Below are 18665 nucleotides of genomic sequence, written 5' to 3'. Positions count from 1 at the left end.
GTGATGCTAAAGAAAAAGAAATTACTTTTAGAAATCTGTTATTGTTTGCAAGAACTAAGGCAAAATTATTACTTTTAACTAATAGATATAAAACTTAGTTATAACATATTTTGTACAGGTAAAATAAAGAGTATTTTAAATGTAGAGCTGCATATACTGGGAGCTAGATATGAAGGCAGAAGAAAATGAACAATCTAGAATCAAGGAACCACTGGAAGCTACTACCTATGTCCTCAAGGAGCAAAATGTACAAATCAAAGAACCAATAATACTTTGTGTATTAGTCTGCTCAGGTTGCCATGACAGAACATTACAGACTGGGGGGATTGAAACAACAGAAATATATTTGTTCACAATTCTGGAGGCTGGAAGTTCAAGATCAAGGAACTGGCATGGTTGGTTATTGGGAAGACCTCTCTTTCCTTGACTTACAGATGACAACCTTCTGCCTGTGTCCTCACACGGCTTTTCCTCTATGTGCTCTCACTCATGATATTTTCTCCTCTTCTTATAAGGACACTAGTCCTATTGAATTAGAGCCCCACCTTTACGACCCCATGTAAGCTTAATTTTGTCCTAAAGTCACCAAGTACAAATACAGATGCCTTGGAGGTTAGACTTCAACTTATGATTTGCAGGGAGAGGAATGGGGAGGAGAAACACAATTTACATATAATATTTGGGAAATTTTTCTTGGTTTAGCATATTTCAGTGATGTTTTCAGTGACCAATGGTACACATTAGCTGAATAAATTGTAAGCGTAACAAGTAAACTGAGCCTTTATACTTACTTGCTACTTCCAAACTCTTAAATTTATCCCAACTTCAGTTACGGCATTTATTGGATCTTTAAAAACAAATTATTACTTAACAATGACTTTTGGCTAAAAATGTTATACTTATTCCTTTCATAGAGAGTGGATATTTGATGTACTTAAATCTAAAATTTAAAAAAAATGGGGGAGTATTTTATACTCTATATTCCTTCCAACTCCATTTTTATCCACTATTATAAAGAAAATATAGAAAACAAATTTATTTAAAAATGTTTTTTTGTATTACTTGCATCCCTACGCTGCCCTTTATAGTCAAACATGTAGAAAATACACCAGTTCAGAGTCCCTACTTGGGGCTCACTTGCAGGGCTCATCACAGGCCTTGATCTCACACCTGAGACCATGACCGGAGCCACAATCAAGAGCTGGATGCTTAACTGACTGAGCCACCCAGGGGCCTCTACAAGATTTTAAAAGAGCTATAGTTACAAAATCTTTCTAAGGGTCTTAATTATGTAGCTCAACCTAGATGGCTGTGTAGATCATGTTTTATTCTTTATATGTAGGATATCTTATATTTGGTATTTTTTGATTTTCCAGTATTGCTGTTACAAAAAAAAAAATCTTCAAAATGGTGGGGGAGGACATAGATTTAAAAAATAAAGAAAACCAATTAAGGTTATAGAGTTGTAAAATATTTCAGGGCTATAGGAGTCACAGAGAATTCCTAATAGCTGAAGAAGTTGAGGAATACTTCATGAAGCAGTATCTTATAAGTTGAACTTATTTGAAGGAAAGTATTTTACTTTTAATCACTTTAATTGACAAGGAAGTCTTACCAAAACATTTCTTCTATTTTTTCCAGGAGTAACAGAAATTATATGACAGTTGGACTTCATGAAATTTTATTTATAACTGAAAACTTTTGTTTATATATTATATGTCAAATATATTTGGGGCGCCTGGGTGGCTCAGTCGTTAAGCATCTGCCTTCGGCTCAGGTCATGATCCCAGAGTCCTGGGATCGAGCCCCGCATAGGGCTCCCTGCTCATCAGGAAGCCTGCTTCTCACTCTCCCGCTCCCCCTGCTTGTGTTTCCTCTCTTGCTGTGTCTCTCTCTGTCAAATAAATAAGTAAAATCTTAAAATATATATATATTATATTTGTACTTATAAATATTTATATTAGGTATTATACATTTCCTTTTATCAGGTAAGTATATATATATTACATGTAATTTATTCTATTAAATATTGTTTTATTGTTATTATTCATATTGCATTATACCAGCAAATAATGGTAAAAAAAAAAGATTGCTACAGATTTATAAGCCAAATAAAACACAACCTTTTAATGCTATCCAGGAAACTTATCTTTGAATTCTTGCTATTCTTCTATTTTTTTCTCCTCCTCCCTTGTTCTTGTTGTCTGGGAGATGGCACTTTAGCTGCCTTACTCAGAAGCTAGGGAGATTGGGAGAGAAATTGACATTTCTGTTATCAAAATGACAACTGCGGGTGACACCAAAATTGATTTGGCCATTGTCCCTCCCTCCACAGCCAAATATCATTGCAAGAAATGACAGCTCTCCATCAAATAGTAGCTTAGTTTAGTTTAGTTTTTTTAAATTACCATTTTATTTTATCATTTTTATTAATTTTTTATTTTATTTTTAGTATAGCTCATATACAGTGTTATATTATTTTCCGGTGTACAGTATAGTGATTCAACACTTCTATACATCATTATTCAGTGCTCATCATGATAAATGTACTCTTATTCCCCTTCACCTGTTTCACCCATTCTCCTACCTACCTTCCCTTTGATATGCTTTATTTTAAATGAGTACCCTCAGTTAGTTTTTTTTTTTCCAACAAGAACATTTTTTACTTGAAGTGTACTTCAGAATACATGGTTCTAAAAGAGATATGCAAAACATTCCATCTAAGAAAAATAGGATACACATTTTCTTCAGATACACACTGTAGGAAGAATCCCCTGGTTAAATCACATAAAAAGAGACATAACAGGGACGCCTGGGTGGCTTAGTTGGTAAGCATCTGCCTTCTGCTCAGGTCATGATCCCAGGATCTTGGGATCAAGTCCCACATCGGGTTCCTTGTTCAGTGGGAAGCCTGCTTCTCCCTCTCCCTGTGCTTTCTCTCTCTCTCTCTCTCTCTGACAAATAAATAAATAAAATCTTAAAATAGAGAGACATAACAAATATAACAAATTTAAGAAGACTGAAATCATACCAAGTATACTTTCCAGCCATAATGGTACAAAACTAAAGATCAACTAGTGACAGAATTAAAATACACACCAAAGTAACTTAGTAGCAGAGAAAAGTGACATATAAACAAGGATGGAGAGGTAAGCAATACAGGCAAAGGGGATGGTAGGAGCAATGCTACATTGACAAGAAACCAAGCACAATGTACATTTTATTATATTATTGGAACCTAAAGAGCAAGGCAGAGAGCCAGAAGTGGTGAAGCAAGAGCAGACCAAAATGGCATTTTTAATGGTTATAAAAACAGGAAGAGTCTATAGCTATGTAGTTATTGATTGAACACATATGACTCATATATTACTGTATTATTAGATCCACATCAAATGGATTTCAGAGATTCAAATATCCTTAAATGATGAACCACAATTATTTATGAAAATTTCTCCAATTGCAGGCCATACAAAATCAATTCTATAATAGATAAATAAAACATCCTGCTTAGAATATTCTCACAGTCTTCTAATTTTTTTTAAGTACTTATTAATTTTTCAGGTACTATAAGAACATAGAATAATGAGAGAGTACTAATATTTCTAAAACTAAAAAGTCTTCCTTTTCTTTTTCCAGTTGGTTTTGCATCTCAATTATAGCATTTTTATTGCAGCCTGACTTTTTCTTGCTCTTGTTAGGGTTCCTATTAAGATATCAAGGTAAACAATGCTTTACTAATTTGCCATGTTTAAGATATGTCCTCCTAAACCTCTATGGTTCATTTTGTTTCAAATTTTATATTCATAACTTAAAACTGATTCCTAAAATAAACATTCTATATATTTGCACTTGAGCTTCAAGTGTGTTTGCCTTTTGTTCAGTTTTTAAAATATATGTATGCTTTCAGAGTATAGGGTGCCGGCAAACAGTTGCTATATCTAGATATAGTTGTATATTTCTAGCTGTTTTATAAAGCTTATCTTTACTTTTCAATATGCATGCGAATGAATTCTTTATTCCAGGGAAATCCACATGCTTTCATAGAGCCACTACAAACTCTAAAATGAAAGGAGTTCCTTGCTGTGAAGTAGAGACATAAAAATATGTTAACTGGGAGTTATTGTAAAGCTATTTTTTTCTGAGCAATATATTCTTGGTATAATTACCTTCGCTACATCAGCCAGACAAACTTGGAATCTCCATCTTTATGAGAAAAATAAAATAAAACATTAATCCATGTAAACTGGAAATGATAATAAAGCCAATTTTACCCTTATAAAAAATATACTACAATCTAATTTCCTCGACTAGGAAGACATGACTAGTATGAAGACACTGAAGACGAATGTTATTAAACTGAAACCAGACATGGAAGTTTTGAAAATAAGTTATTGTATTTAATTATTTAGAAATATAATCAATATTAAAGATAATCTGCTGCCAAAGATGAAAATGTTGAGTTAGAGCCGTTATTACTTTACTTCCAATAAAATATCTCTGGAGCTGAAAATCAGATGGGAAAGAGAAAAGGCAAACTAAGAACCTGACAAAAGAATGGTTCCATAGCTTTTATAACATGAATGTCAAAAGTTATTTGAACAGGAAATTGGGAATTCCGCTTGCAGCTGTTTGATGGACTTGCAATCCAGAACCCATGTCACTTACAGATTACATGCTGGATATCAGCCTCCCAGAATTCTCTGCGCAACAGTCATAAGGCTGTATTCAGTGCTTTTCATAAGCCTCTTTTCTGATCCCATTCTCATAAGGCAGAGTAACCATTGGCACATGTACTCTTAGGCTTGAGACGTGGCCAAGGGCAGCAGGACGGCAGGTAGGGTGCGGCTTATGAAGCTTAAGACACACGTGCTGCACTGTTTTGTTGTACCAGTGTTGGTACTGGGGTCCCTGTTTGCATGGAACACAACTGCAAAATTGGAAAAGAAGAGTGGACTGCAAAGCAGAGACCTGCACTTGTGCTCTTATCCCAGCCACACAAGTAATGGAAGAGATGCACCTGGTCTCAGGATTTATTTCACTTTGTAAAATAAGTATCTCCCTGAGTAATTTATAAACAGAAGCCTATAGACACTGGTGCAAATCTGCACTATATGAGTTGTCTGAAAAGCACCAAACTGAGAAATAATCTTTAAGTGGTCCTATGTTTACAGCATTTGGAAATGACTATACAAAGCAAAAGTAACCTCTGAAAAAATTCAGCCCTCCCAATCAAAAGATGAGCATCTCCTTCTTCTCCCAAATCAGAAAAAACTTTGTCATCAATTCTAAAAGTGAAATTAAACTCAAAAAATATTGTTTTAATGTTCTACTCTATATACACTACTCACTTTGACTCTCTAAGTCAGGTTTGAGCAAACTATGGACCTCCATCCAGTTGCCTGTCGTATGGCCTGCAAGCTAGGAATTTTTTTTTAATGTTTTTAAATGTTTGTAGATAATCAAAGAAAGAATAACATTTTGTGACCTGAAGCTTATAAAAGATTCAAATTTTATTTTTTATAAAGTTTTATTAGCACATACCTCCTCTCATTTGATAATGCATTGTCTGAGGTAGATCTTGCACGCCACCTCAGAGTTCTGAGAACAAAAACTGTCTACCCTACACCTAACCTGCACACTAAGAATGCAAAGACACCTTATTGTCTACAGTAACTAATATGTGTTGCTATTCCACAATCTTTATTAGCATACTTTTGATTTTCTAGGACCTTTATACCCAGGCAAATAGTTTGATTTTTCATTACAGGATCTGAAAAACCTATCAGCTCCTCAATTGAAAGCATCAAACAACAGGTTGGGCCCTAAGATTCTTTGAGGTTTTCACTTCAGAGTTCTACCCGACTGTTTTTTCCCAATCCTGGACTGTTACTCACCTGTCATTCTTACCAATCTTAATCCAATCAAAGTCTCTCACATCGAAAGACCTACCACAATCAAAATTTTTAACTCTCAACAAATTTACCTCCCTCCATCTGAGACACTGCCAAAGCTTTACAGAGGTGTTCCCTCTCCTAGTGGCAAGTAATAAACTCAGCTTTGCTTTGTCAATAGATTGTGCTGGTAACATTTAGGGAGACAGTTTTCAGGAATTTGGTAGATGCCATATAGACCATATGGTCCTCAAAGTCTAAAAGATGTAATAGCTGTCCCTTGATGGAAGAAAGTTTGTCAACCTCTGTTTTATATGAAAACATATTAGTCCCATTATAATAAAAATGCCAAATCGAATCTCTTTTCAAAGATGCATTACTGTTTTGTTTACTTCAGACTATAAGACCCCATTTCCTTGTGTATTCCCAAACAATTTCTGGGGAAGTGATGAAAGGTATGGGGTAGATCCTGGATTATGCTCACATATCTTCCAAATCTGATATTTTAGGCACTGAGTAGCCACCTGGCTTTTATCTGGTGGATGTCCCCCTCATTTCTTCCTGTATGAAGAATTTTTAATAAATGGCAAAGGTCATATTTGTAAAAAAGTCCAAACATATGATATCTTTTCCATCAAAATTTGGTGCAAACTTAGCAATATTTGAAGCATCACACGTAACAAAAACTAGTGGAGGCGGTTATAGGACAAGGATGGAGTTTACAAATAGTCAAGGTCCTTGGTGTCTTAGCTTCATCTCCTTCTGTGGGAATATATGAAGACCCCCACCCCAATGAGAACAAATAGGCTATTTATTTACACATTCAGAGACAGCTATAGCAAAAGAGTCAGTCACTATCACTTGGTAGAGTCTCAAAGACTGTCAGAGGAATGGAAAACATTATGGTAAGCAAAAGGTGAGGCTTCAGGCATGCTCTGATTAGAGGTTGAACTGTTTCCATTTCTTCAAAGATTTCAACATCTCAGGAGTGATCACAAACTATACCTGTGGGCTTGTTGTTCAGATATTCTTAGCTTTCCCACTTTTTCAAAAAACTGCATTAGTTTTTTTTTCTTCATATTTTCTTTACATCTTTAGGCTAGACTGATATTTTTTATTGGAGCTTCTCCATGTAAGGATTAAGAAGGCAGAAACCAATCCATACTTAGTTTTATGTTAAATCACTAGGGTCCCTGAATGGTAAAATAAGATGTTATATTTTATTTGGTATTCTATAGATGGCTCAGAAGTAAGTATTTGTTGGTGGCTCCCAAGATCATAATGTCCTGTGAATCATCTAAGAGAAAACTTGAAAGGAAAAACAACAACAAAAACAAAATCAAAACAAACAAGAACAACAACAACAAAAAACCCCTCTTCAACTGTGGAAAGATGAGGCTTAAAAGGAGACAAAATCCTTAATTATCTCCCTTAAATCTACTCAGATAAGGATGCAAAATGGCAGTATCTTCAGAGAGGAAAATGAATACTTGGGGATAAAATCTTCTCAGATGCCTTGGAAGAGAACCAATAATGTTAAAGGTCAAACCCTAAGTTGCAGGCCCCGATCCTTCCACTAGACCACATAAGGAAATTAAAACATTGAGAAATAAATGAAAGCGAGAAAAGCTGTCCACCAGAGCACTGACACCACCAGCATACCACAGTAAGCTTGAGATTATCTTCCATTTCTAAAAGCAACTTTGTACCAAATCCTGGTAAGACTTTAAGTTTCCTTTCTTGTAAAATGCAAGGAAATTATCTATAAGATTGCTTTAATGTGAAATTAAACTCTCAAAACTATCCCTACTTTCCTCAGGAACTTTTGAGAAACATAGTGCAGAAATAATGGCCATTGGTTGCTATTCACTTTTAAGTGGAAAAAATGTCCTTTACAGGAAAAGTCCATTTACTGATATTAACCTTTTAATGGCTATTTACTGTGTTGAAAACACAGTTAGGGTAACTTAGGGTAAATTAGGGTAACTCTTTTCCCTCAGATTAATTTAGATAAAGAAGGACCATTTGGGTAAAAAAAAAAATGATTAATATCTAACAAGAGGCATTAAAGAGATGCTCAATATGAATGGACCTAGAGGGTATTATGCTAAGTGAAATAAATTAGACTAAGAAAGACAAATACCGTATGATTCCATTCAAAACTGGGATCTAAAAAGAATGAATAAACAAACAAAAAAACAGAATCAGGCCTATAAATACGGAGAACAAACTGATGGTTGCCAGAGAGGAGTCGCAAGTGGATCATGAGAGGATGGGCAAAATGGGTGAATGGGAGAGGAAAAGACAGGCCTTTAGTTACAGAATGAATAAGACAGGGACATAAAAGACACAGCATAAGGAATACAGCCAATGATACTGTAGCAACGATGTAATGGGATAGATGGTAACTATACTTGTCCTGAGCACAGCATAATGCACGAACTTGTCAAATCACTAAGTTGTACACCTGAAATTAATAAAACATTGTATGTTAACTATACTCAAATAAAACAAGAGAGAGAGGGGGAAGCAAAGAGAACCAGTGGGTAAAAATAAATAAATAAGTTTAAATATAAGTAAAGATAAGAAGCTCTATTTTAACTTGTAAAGGTACACTCAGTTTTGAGTTTGATAGAGAAGTTTGATGTTAAAAAATCAGAGTATTTAAAACATATTGTAGCATAATTGGATGAAAAATTATATCCAGAGACTTCAGGTTCTCAAGTAATGTCTGTTTGGAAAAAAATATCCTTCAAATACACAAGATAAATATAGCACAAGAAAAGTGATGAATTTGTTGTTGAGTATTTTGACTTGATTTGGTTTATTGACATCTAGTTAAAAATTACAGGATGACATTTCATGCCTGAATATAAAATTGGAATTTATGTAAATCTGACTATGTGAAACAATTATTCTAGCTTTTATATCAGTATTTTAAGTTAGTTGGAAAAATGAAGGGTGCCTTGGTGGCTCGGTCAGTTGGATGTCTGACTCTTGTTCTCAGCTCAGGTCTTGATCTCAGGGTGGTGAGTTCAAGCCCTGCGTTGGGTTCCACACTGGGTGTAGAGCCTACTTAAAAAAAAAAAAGTTGGAAAAAGGAAATTTGGGGATAAGAAGTAGCTACTGGCCAATTGATATAAGTTGGCCTGGGTCAATTTGAGAAGTCAAATTATAACTACTGAAAAAACAAATACAACTGTCCATTGGAATACTATGTTGGAATTTTTAATATGGCATATTTTATTCCATTAAAAATGAATTTATTTAAAACAAAGTTAAGGGCGCCTGGGTGGCTCAGTTGGTTAAGCGACTGCCTTCGGCTCAGGTCATGATCCTGGAGTCCCGGGATCGAGTCCCGCATCGGGCTCCCTGCTCGGCAGGGAGTCTGCTTCTCCCTCTGACCCTCTTCCCTCTTGTGCTCTCTGTCTCTCATTCTCTCCTTCTCAAATAAATAAATAAAATCTTAAAAAAAAAAAAAAAAAAAGAAACTGCCAAATTATTTAAAAAAAAAAAAAAAAAAAAAAAAAAAAAATAAAACAAAGTTAAAATACGATTACATTTGATTTAATATCTCTAAGCCTTATATTTCTCATTTGAAAAAAAAGGAATAAGAGCATGAATTTTATGATTATGAATCTGTAATATTTAATAATAAAGTTATTTGTCCACAGTAAATTTACAATAAATGTTAGCTAGTATTATATCATAAACTGTAGTAACAAAATTCTCTTCAAACTTGAACAACAGAGTTTAAATTCTATATATTATTTCACATGACATTAAATCTGATATCAAAAGTAATTTAAACTCATCATAGAATTTGATTTGTCCAAAAATACTTCAAATACATTTTAAGAAACAAACATTAAAATAGTACTCAGAAATAAATACTGTAACATTTTGGTGTTTATCTTCTACTTTTTACAAAGTATTTTTATGCAAAGACATACATTTTCTTAACAATATGGAATATTTTCTTCTCCATATATCTTCATTGTTCTCACCATAAATACACCAAAAATACATTTTTAATAGCTATAAAGTATTCTATTATTACCAATCTTTATTTGCCCGCTAGTCAATTATTGATTTTGGACTACCTATTTTGTCAATATTATAAATAATGATTCAGAATATCTTTTGTATATAAATATACACACACCAATGACTATTTGCTTAGGATAAATTTCTAATAAAGGAAGTACTGTGCCAAAGGATATAAACAATTTATAAAGATTTGAATATATGTTGTCATATTTCATTTTCAAATTTTGAATCAATTTATACCTCAAACATATTATAAAGACTTCTTTCCTTGCACCCATGCCAACACTGATAATTATTCCTGAACATTCGATAGACAAATGCCTTTTCAATTTAACATAATGAAACTCAAAGGTGCACTTTACTTAGTTTATTACAGCAGTTATCAAAAACTGAACAAAATATTCTTAGACTCAGAAAAGTGTTTGATTCATAATAATCATTCAATAAATATAGGTTGAGTGAATTCCACAGCTTCTAAGACATAAAACATAAATTTTTACATCTTCTAATAATTTTTAATCTATTGAAAATGAATTGCTGAACAACAGACTAATATAAATTAAACTCTACTGGCATTAATCTTATTGGATTTCAAATTTACTATTATCAATATCAAGGAAATGTTTATGAAATAATTAAGAAAATCTTTCATCTTGTGATATATTGGTTACTTTTGTAAGAACATTCATCAATATGTTATGTTTATTTGACATGTCATTTTGATTTCTACCTTTATAACTGACATAATAGAGTTTCAAGAATATTCATTGAGAAAAAAAAGGACATTCATTGAGATTTAGGAATAAAGCATACTCAAGATGTTGTTTCAACTTTCATATCTACAAAATATAATGAGGTCCTGCCAGAGATTCTTTTAAGTTTTTAAGAAAATCTTTGTTTGTTTTCTGAAATCCTGAGTTTTATTTGCAGAATAACAAAATACTAAGATAACATACAGCGATTTTCCTTACTTAATACATTTTATTGCTTTACCTACAAAAGGAGAAAACCCCAAAGTCAGTAGGTTCTCACACAGGAAGAAAGTTAGACTTCTAATATGCTAGAATATAAATAAAATGTTTCAGTATAGCTCAATCCCAACAATTTCATCACATACACAGAAAACATTTTGAGTATATCGTGTATGCTCCCCATTGTAAATTTTATTAGTTATCATTTTAAGATTACTCAGAGGTTCTTCCTCAGAGAACATACGACAAAAGATAAGGCAAAAGGAGAAAACTTCCAAATTCATCCCATGAGACCAGCATTATCCTGATACTAAAACCAGACAGACTCCACTAAAAAAGAGAACTGCAGGCCAATATCCCTGATGAACATGGATGCAAAAATTCTCAATAAGGGACAACTGGGTGGCTGAGTCAGTTAAGCCTCCAACTCTTGATTTAGGTTCAGGTCATAATCACAGGGTCCTGAGATCAAGCCCTGAATTGGACTCTGCACTGGGCATGGAACCGGCTTAGGAATCTCTCTCCCTCCTTCTGCCTCTCCCCTCCCCCCACATGGACTCTCTCTCTCAAAAAAAAAAAAAAAAAAAAATCTCAATAAAATACTAGCAAATTAAATCCAACAGCATAGTAAAATAATCATTTACCACAATCAAATAGGATTTATTCCTGGGCTACAAGGGTTGTTCAATATTCACATATCAATCAACAAGGTACACCACATTAAGAAAAGAAAGGATAAGAACCATATGATATTTTCAATAGAATCAGAAAAAGCATTTACAAAGTACAGCATCCAATTCATGATAAAAACATTCAACAGACTAGGGTTAGAGGGAACATACCTCAACATCATAAAGGCAAGAGATGAGGAATCCAGCGCTAATATCCTCAATGGCAAGAAACTGAGAGCTGGTCTCCTTTATGGTCAGGAACAAGACAGGGATATCCACTCTCACCACTGTTACTTAACATAGTACTGGAGGTCCTAGCCACAGCAATCAGATAACAAAAAGAAATAAAATCATCCAAATCAGCAAGGAAAAATCAAACTTTCACTATTTGCAGATGACATGATACTCTATATAGAAAACCCAAAAGACTCCACCAAAAACTTGCTAGAACTGACACACAAATTCCACAAAGTTGCAGGATATAAAATCAATGTACAGAAACCTGTTGCAATTCTATATACCAATAATGAAGCAACAGAAAGAGAAATCAAGGAATCAATCCCACTTACAATTGTATCCAAAACCATAAGATACCTAAGAATAAACCTAACCAAAAAGGTAAAATATTTGTATTCTGAAAACTATAAAATAAGGATGAAATAAATTGAAGGTGACACAAAGAAATGGAAAACATTCCATGCTCATAGATTGGAAGAACAAATATTGTTAAAATGCCTATACTACCCAAAGAAATCTACACATTTAATGCAATACCGATGAAATACCAGCAGCATTTTTACACAGACCTAGAACAAACAATCCCAAAATATGTATGGAACCCCAAAATAACCCAAATAGTCAAAGCAATCCTGAAAAAGAAAAACAAAGCTGGAGACATTACAATTCCAGACTTCAAGTTGTATTACAAAGCTATAGTGATCAAGACAGTATAGTACCAGCACCGAAACAGACACATAGATCAATGGAACAGAATAGAAAACCCAGAAATAGACCCTCAACTATACGGTCAACTAAAAACAGGAAAAAGTATCCAACGGGAAAAAAAAAAAAAAAACAGTCTCTTCAACAAATGGTGTTGGGAAAACTGGACAGCATCATGCAAAGAATGAAACTGGACCACTTTCTTACACCAGACACAAAAACAAATTCAACATGGATTAAAGACCTAAATGTGAGATAGGAGACCATTAAAATCCTGGAAAAGAACATAGGGAATAACCTCTTTGACATCAGCCATAACAACTTCTTACTAGATATGTCTCCTGAGGCAAAGGAAACAAAAGCAAAAGTAAATTATTGGGACTTTATCAAGATAAAAAGCTTCTGCACAGCAAAGGAAACAATCAACAAAATTAAAAGGCAACCTACAAAATGAAAGAAGATATATGCAAATGACATATCTGATAAAGGGTCAGTACCCAAAATCTATAAAGAACTTATAAACATCCAAAAAAACAAATAGTCCAGTTAAGAAATGGGCAGAAGATGTGAACATTTTTCCAAAGAAGACATACAGATGGCTAACAGATACATGAAAGGATGCTCAACATCACTCATCATTAGGAAAATACAAATCAAAACTACAATGAGATATCACCTCATACTGTCAGAATGGCTAAAATTAACAACACAGGAAACAACAGATGCTGACAAGGATGTGGACAAAGGGGAACCCTCTTACACTGCTGGTGGGAATGCAAGCTGGTGCAGCCACTCTGGAAAACAGTATGGAAGGTCCTCAAAAAGTTAAAAATAGAGCTACCCTATGACTCAGCAATTGCACTACTAGGTATTTACCCAAAGGATTCAAAGATACAGATTTGAAGGGATAACTGAACCCCAATGTTTATAGCAGCATTATCAACAATAGCCAAATTATGGAAAGAGCCCAAATGTCCATCAACTGATGAATAAAGAAGATGTGGTACACACACGCACACACACACACACACACACACACACACACAGGACTATTCCTCAGCCATCAAAAAGAATGAAATCTTGCCATTTGTAATGATGTGGATGGAGCCAGAGAGTATTATGCCAAGCAAAATAAGTCAGTCAGAGAAAGACATATACCATATGATTTCATTCATATGTGGAACTTAAGAAACAAAACAAATGAACATAGGGCAAAAAAGAGACAAGCAAACCATAAAACAGGCTCTAACTATAGAGAACAAAGTGATGGTTACTGGAGCAGATGTGGATGGGGGGATGGGTTAAACAGGTGATGAATATTAAGAGGGCACTTGCAATGAACACTAGGTATTGTATGTAACTGATCAATCACTAAATTCTACACCTGAAACTAATATTGCCCTGTATGTTAACTAGCTGGAATTTAATTAAAAATTGGGGGGAAAAAGACAACAGAAGGAGAGAATAGAGTTGTTCATATAATATACATATGAGATTTTATGAGAACATAGATATGTATGTGTGTATATAACTGTTGAAATGCAAGATCCTTTAACAACTTGGTTTAAGTTATAAGTATAAATTTAAGATGAAAAACTCAAAAGATGGTTCTACTTATTGTAGAACAAGGAAATAGTGGGGTTGAGGTAATAAGGGAACAAGACAGACTAATATGTACCACTGGAGTTTTCCAGAGACAGTGCCTGACAAACATACTAAATAAAGTGACTTATTTTGGAAATGAATAAAACATGAATAGAGACTGAAAAATGGGGGGTGGACAATAAGCTAATTATTTATTATCAAGGTAGCTACCATTGAATATATCTGGAGCTTAATCCAGCAGGGAATATTAATCTGGGATCTGGTGTAAAACATTCATCCCAGGTTTGTTTCAAAAGAACTGAGTTACTTATTCACATAGTCCTGTCCAACATTAGTTGAGGACTGCTCTAAGGGCGTTAATGATTGAGCACTTCCAGTGTACTATAATACAAGATAATTTGTAATTCCGCAAAGACTATAACAATAACAACAACAAAAAGGGCTAAAAAACAAGATGGTTATTTCACACTAATCTCATATCCAGAGTGTCCTCAAACTCTCTTATTACTTCATTCTGTTTTCACTTAAAAGTTTTTTTGAAAAGCTTCTATAGAAACATCTGCAACCCCTGCAGGATTTTTAGAAATTCTGACAATACACAAGCTGACTTTTAGACAATAAAATGATTACTGTGACTCTTTCTCCAGAGAAGTAGAAATGGACAGCTCTGGACTCCAGGAGAAGGGTAGGAATAGCACACCAACAAAATGAAAAACTAATACAAGTCTCCATTGAAAACAAACAAAAATTAAGAGATAGCGCTCAGGAGCTACTTCCCCAATTTTGTTCCAAGAATACTAGAACTGGATTTAAGCCACCAATTTAAAAGAAAAGACATAGAAATTAATTGAAAGATCCCCCACTGAATTAGGTCTGTCAGATACTATCACGATAGAGTAGTAACCCAATCCACATGCCCTGTCTCTGCCATGGTGACTTGATTACTTTTTTAGTGCCTTATTTGTTGGTATGATTAGTCAGTTAAATATTGTCAGAAATGTGAGGAATGCCAGCAATGGGAAGTCAGAAATTGGAGATTAAACATGAAAGAAGGGTAAAGGTTGAATGCATCAAGACTTTTTTTACTTTTATTGAGGAGTTTAGGGATGAATTAGTCAAAGATATAAAGAAACCTAAGCAAAGGCATACAAAAATCAGGAATTGTTTTTAACTTCAAAGGAAAAAAAAATTCACAGCTTTTATACAATTTTACTCTACTAATTGATCAATTCTGCATGGTATTTATGCTTTTTATAATTAAAAGACCGTGAAATGGTTAGAATTATGTCTCCAAACGGACATGTTGAAGTCTTAACTTTCAGGACCTGTGAATCTGGCATTGTTTGAAAATAAGGTCTTTGCAAACGTAATGAATTTAAGAGGAGGTTAGATGGCAACAGAATAAACCTGAGTCCAGTGTTGGTATTCTTAGATGAAGAGGGGAATTTCGACACAGACACGGAAGACACATAGAACAACAGAGGCAGAGATTAGAGGAATACATCAGCAAACCAAGCAAAGTAAGGATCATTGTCATTTGCCAAGAGCTAAGAAGAAGCAATGAAGGATCTTCCCTTAGAGCCCTGAGAGAGAATATGACCCTGCTGACACCTTGATTTTTTAGAGTCCTCCAGAACTGAAAGAATAAATTCCTGGTTTTTCACACTCTCCAGCTTGCAGTAATTTGCTATGGCAGCCTTAAGAAACCAAGGCAGACATTAAGAACAAAGTCTGTGTTTTTCTGAATTTTGAAGAAATGATCAAATACAACATGATTATGGCACAGAAAGAAAATAGGCTTCCCAAATATGGCAAAATCCTCCCTTGCACAGACTGTATCACCAACTATTATATATGCACATTAGAAACTTTGGAGTACAAAGAAGGCCACAGAGAGGCCCAGTTAGGAAATGAAACTAAGGTAGATTCTTCTTTGAAAACTCTATAAAAAAATATTTTCTCCTATGCTGATCATATCCATAATTGATTATGTTCTTCTAAGATGTTTTACTCCTAGCATGGGATGACAATAGGAGTTCAGATGTGTTCTAATGTTCCATGATCTCAAATTTTTTCACACAAAGGAAAACCCAGGGGAAGGAGGAGGTTCTTATCAGAGTCCAGCTGATTAAATAATGGACTGAAGGAGAATGCTTCTGACTTTTAAAAGCAAACACGGATAACACAAAACAGACATCCACTAGTCAATCACGGAAGTGGTAGTAAGAGGTTGAGGAAGAACCACAAAAATAATTGATCTTTTAATTAGCAAACAGTTTCAAGTGCTATCATGATGAATATGTATGAGGTTGCTAATCTCCAAGGAAGATACCTTGAGAACTAAATTTCAAATCTTTACCAGAATCATTAGGATAGGCTGCACTCACAGGTTATAGCAAGTGTTACAATCACCTGAAATTGTTAGCATCCCTTTGAATCCATACACTGAAGAAACTTGTTATTTTATTAATGCTATTGTTTTTTCATATGGGATAATTACAAAAACAATAGCAAAATATATTTTTCATAGCTAATGTCACATTAATTATTTGCACTGACACATTACATGATAGCTAAATCTCACTTGTGATGTAAATGCATAACTTTTTGATTTTGGTGATTTTTGTCTTTTACCTTCACAAAAGGTAGAATACAGTAATTTACTGTAGAGTTCATCTACTTATGTAATTATCAGCTATACATTTTACTCTGAAAATAAATTTCAGTAAATTATGTGATTCACATTCTTTTAAAATTTATTGTACATTTATATAAGATTAATTTTGCAAACAGGAATTTATCATATATGTAATGAAATTTTTTCATATTTAAATTGAAGAGAATTTTATTCTTCAAATAAAACTGAAGTCAAAAGTCATCAACATATGTAAGGAAATCTTTGAACAAAGAGAATATATTCTAATTAGTTACTTAGAAACCCATATTCCATATTATTCGGAAATGCTATCAATTTCAAATATTTACAAATCCCATAGCTTTTTGCTGTTCAATCAAATGGAGATAATTTGATTAAGATTGTAGTATAACATACACTACATACATACATACATACATACTCTGTATGTCATTGACCATTAACACATAGTCTGACACAAAGACAAGACCCAAATAGTTCTACAGATAATGCTCATCACTGCCAAGACTTTGTCTAAACTGCCATATTTTCTTCAAACAAACACAGCCACCTTCTTCAGTGATAAATTTGAACAAAATTTTCCTTCCTATGGGTTCTCAAGCTTAGAATTTATGATGTTGGTTTTCAAATCACATGCAGTGAAAACTCCTAGAAATGCCAGCTAAATTGAAGATCGATAAAGAAGAATTGGTTCTAGTTTCATCAAACAAAGCATCCCAGAGTGATTAATAACAAAACACTTTCTTAGGATCAAATCTTGAATAAAAGGTGGGTTTATATTGTGAACCAAAATAACACAAAAGCTTTTGCTATATTCCATTTTCAAGGTCAGTTAGGTTCCTTGCATAATTGTTAACCTGACTTTGAGAAACCCTACATTTCCTCATCCATGTTGCATCCTGTCTGTGATTAGAAATGGTACTTTTGTCAGTACAAAAGAGAAGTACAAACATTTAATCTATAATGTGCATCCTTTTGATAGGGCATCAGACTATAGTTTAGAATGAAATGTTAGTGTAAATCTTCTGAGACAGATCACAATATTTAAATCTAGAATAATAATCATAACTTCACTGAAGGTGGAATGATAGACTTTACCACCACAAAAGATTGTATTTCCAATGAAATAGAAATGTCTCTATTTGTATGTCAATATCTCCAACAGACTACGTTATCTATTTATTTAGCTGAAGCAATCTTTGGCAGAATCCAATATTATTCATTTAGAATTGTGTTCAGCTGCAGAGGAAACAAAGAATCATATGAAAACTGTAGTTTCCTTATATAGCAGTTATGACTATTATCCCTCACTAGCATGGGGCTAAAATTCTATTCATAGCCCAATTATTTTTTATTTCCTTGAGAATTAATTCACAAATATGGATTTAATCTCTCCTGTACATAAGGCATCACTCTAGTAACTTAGTTAGAGTGATGGACAAAACAGACATTATCCAAGATATCTTTCAGCTGTAGTCTACAGATTCAGATCTTCCCTAGCACCATGATTTCTTTCTGTATCTATTAGTAAATGTGCCACAAAATTGAATCTTTCCTGCTCTGTCTCTGGCCACATGTCAGTTTCTGTGATATCTGGATCCTTCTCTGATGATCATATCTTATATATGATTGATGGCATTCCTCAGACTGATGGTGCTTCCTTGTTGGCACTATTTCTTTCCACATTCTTTTTAATTACACTGATAATGTGGAGGAGGCTTTACCACATGTCTCTATAACAGAGTGAAGAGTGGGTTTCAGCTTTTAACAAGACTTCACAGGATATTTATGGATAACGAAGTGAACATTGTAACTGAACTACTAGAATTTTCTCTTTTTCATAACCTACAGGCCCAGTATGTTGAATCCAGATTCTGAT

The sequence above is a fragment of the Zalophus californianus genome, chromosome 2 (assembly GCF_009762305.2).
Source record: "Zalophus californianus isolate mZalCal1 chromosome 2, mZalCal1.pri.v2, whole genome shotgun sequence".
Taxonomy (NCBI): domain Eukaryota; kingdom Metazoa; phylum Chordata; class Mammalia; order Carnivora; family Otariidae; genus Zalophus; species Zalophus californianus.
The sequence above is the reverse complement of the archived record's forward strand: the minus strand, read 5'-3'. Positions refer to the sequence as shown.